Source organism: Silene latifolia, chromosome 11 (genome assembly GCF_048544455.1).
Source record: "Silene latifolia isolate original U9 population chromosome 11, ASM4854445v1, whole genome shotgun sequence".
NCBI lineage: Eukaryota > Viridiplantae > Streptophyta > Magnoliopsida > Caryophyllales > Caryophyllaceae > Silene > Silene latifolia.
The window spans coordinates 79,643,268-79,646,351 of record NC_133536.1 but is presented as its reverse complement, the minus strand read 5'-3'; the positions used below and the strand labels follow the sequence as shown (position 1 = coordinate 79,646,351).

The window sequence follows — 3,084 nt, the reverse complement described above, 5'->3', positions numbered from 1 at the left end:
ATCCGACCTTTACTTACCCCTTTACTAATAGTAGAGTAGTTTGTGAAGCTATAAATATTGTTTTGGTCTAGGTGCTCCTAACGACAAGTAACCGAAAACGATAGTCCGACCAAAAATGGCGCCGTTGCCGGGGACGGTGTTAACTTGATTTGATTTTCTTTGATTGTTCTTAGTTGTGTCTTTCTTTGCCTTGGGGAAGTAAAACTCCTCAAGGTTTGTTCTAATTGTTTTCAAGTTGTTTGATATTTTGCATGTCTAGAAGATCACAAGGTAACTTGTTACCCATTGATCACGACATTGAAAGAACTTTGACAACCAATAGAAGACCTGCTAGAAATACTTTGAGAGGTATTGGTGAGATTGTGGATATTCAACCAAACAATATTGAGTTCATCAACCCTTTTGCAAGAGAAGGAGAGGAGAACCCAACACAAAACCCACCACAAAATCAACCCACAATGCCTAAATTTTCATCACATTCCGTACCAACCGAGGAGAACCTACCCAGTGGTACTCCCACACCACAACACTTGACCGGTAATTTTATTGCAAAATCCGCATTTATCCAATTAGTCGAAAGAAGCCAATTTGGGGGGATGCCTAGTGAAGACCCTCATTTTCATATGGAGACTTTTTGTGACTATTGCGATGCGATTTCACAAACCGGAGTGACTCAAGACCAAATTCGATGGGTCTTATTTCCTTTTTCTTTGATTGGTACCTCGAAACAATGGTTAAAGAGCCTTGATAAGGCTACTCTTGGTATTGACTCTTGGAAGAAATTGGCTCTTGCTTTCTACAAAAAGTTCTACCCTCCGGAAAAGACTAACATGCTAAGAGCCCAAATCACGGGGTTTAAACAAAGGGACGAAGAATCTTTGTATGAAGCTTGGGAGCGATTCAAAGGAACTTGTCACTCATGTCCTCATCCTGGACTTAGCGAGTAGTTCTTGGTACAACAATTTTGGAATGGTCTTTATGAAGACTCCCGAAACATTCTCAACATGGGATCAAATGGTATGTTCACCGAAGTTGACGATAATCAAATATGGAACAAGATTGAGGAAATGGCGGTCCATAACTCACAATATAGTAGACCTCGGAAGGCTACTAGAGGAGGAAAGCATGAAGTGGACTCTATTACTCAATTGTGTGCTCAACTTAGTGCTCATATTGATACCATTAATTTGAAGTTTGAGAAGGCTATGGCTAAACTTGAAGAAGCCTCAAAATCACCAAAGCAACATGTTAATGCCATGGTGGCATCTTCATCAATTCCAAGTGGAATATGTGAGAATTGTGGAACTTTGGGACATGACTAAAGTGAATGTAGGGGAACAAGTGAGCAAGTAAATGCTTTTCAAGCATACAAGTGTGGTACCCCTTATTCCAACTATTATAATGAAAACACCAAATTCCATCCAAATCTCTCATACAAAAGCCAAACTTTTCAAAACCCTCAACCAACATACACCCCACCTCCAATGAGAAACCAAAATCAAAGACCCTTTTACAACCAAAACCAAGGTTTCCAAAACCAAACTCCATACACTCATTCAAATGACCAAGGTTTTGATGTTCAAAAAGCGGTCCTCCAAATGCAAAAGAACCAACAAGAGTTTTTCACTCAAATGCAGGATAGCCAAGCAAAAGACATCACCATTAACAACATACTAGCTCACACAAAGATGTTGGAGACCCAAATGTCTCAATTAGCATCTTCAAGTTCGCAAAGACAAAATGGGCAATTACCACCTCAAGGTAATCCCCCAAGACAATAATCGGTGAGTGCCATCCATTTGAGGAGTGGTACAAGGTATGAAGAGCCGAAGAAGCCCATTGATGAAGATGTTGTGAATGCTAGTGACAAGGAAAGAGTTGTTGAAAACTCTAAAGAAGAAGAACCCACCATTCAAGAAGTTTCAAAGAAGGATGAAGAGAAGGCCAAAGAAAAGGAGCCTATTGTGATTAGACTTCCATTCCCGAGTCGTCAAGCTAAGCCTAAGTTTGATGACCAACTTGGAAAATTCATGGAGATTGTGAAGAATTTAGAAGTCTCAATTCCATTTACGGAATTGATCAATCATGTTCCGGCCTATGCAAAGTATATGAAAGATAGCCTTACAAAGAAGAAATCACTCCGGAAGCTTGAGACTATTGCTTTTACTAAATTACGTAGTGCCATTCTTCAAGGAAGTTCACCTCCAAAGCTCAAGGATCCGGGAAGTTTCTTCATTCCATGCACTATTGGTGACACCGCGATCAACAAAGCACTATGTAACCTTGGGGCAAGTGTGAGTGTTATGCCATATTCGGTAAGTAAGAGGCTAGTCATGGGAGAACTCAAATGTACCAACATCACCCTTCAAATGGCGGATAGATCAGCAAAGACACCTTTAGGCGTATGGGAAGATGTTCCCGTGAGAATTGGAAAATTCTTCATCCCGGTGGATTTCGTTATTGTTGACATGGAAGAAGACTCCAACATTCCTATTATTTTAGGAAGACCTTTCTTGCACACCGCGGGAGCGGTGATCGATGTAAAGCATGGAGAACTCACCCTTGAAGTGGGAGATGAAACCATCACTTTCAATATTGACAAGACTATGAGAGCTCCCCGATTGCATGAGCCATGTTTTATGGTTGATCACTATAGCCGGAAAGATGATAGGAAGAAGTTGGAATTTCAATGGAAAAAGAAAGTGGATGATGCTCCATCAAAACAACAAGGAAATTGCAATATTGAGAGCTTGAAAAGCTCACCCATGACAAGTGAAGAAGAAGGCCTCATTAGCCAAGACAAGAAAGAAGGAGAGTTGTCTTCATCAACTCAAGACATTTTTAATGATCAAGTAGACGAAGTATGCGGTCTTTGGGATTATGAGTTTGAAGGGATATTCAATCCCTATATTGGTAATGCTATGACCCAAGACCATCATGGAGAACAACAAGTGCAAAGGTCTATTGAGGATCTTTATCATGATAATGAGCAAGCTTTCGACTACTTCTTCAAGGTGTTGAGTAACATCAACAAAACCTTGAACATGCCCCCTTGACATCTCACATTGGATGAGAGTTTGGTGG

General features: G+C 40.5%; 1 non-coding gene across 1 annotated transcript; it reads right to left on the bottom strand.

Annotated features, from left to right (window-relative positions):
• Positions 1–830: 830 nt before the first annotated feature.
• Positions 831–937, bottom strand: LOC141615597 (small nucleolar RNA R71). The gene has a single exon (XR_012530011.1). It is a non-coding gene; the product is annotated as a small nucleolar RNA R71 (small nucleolar RNA).
• Between the last annotated feature and the right edge of the window lie 2,147 nt (positions 938–3,084).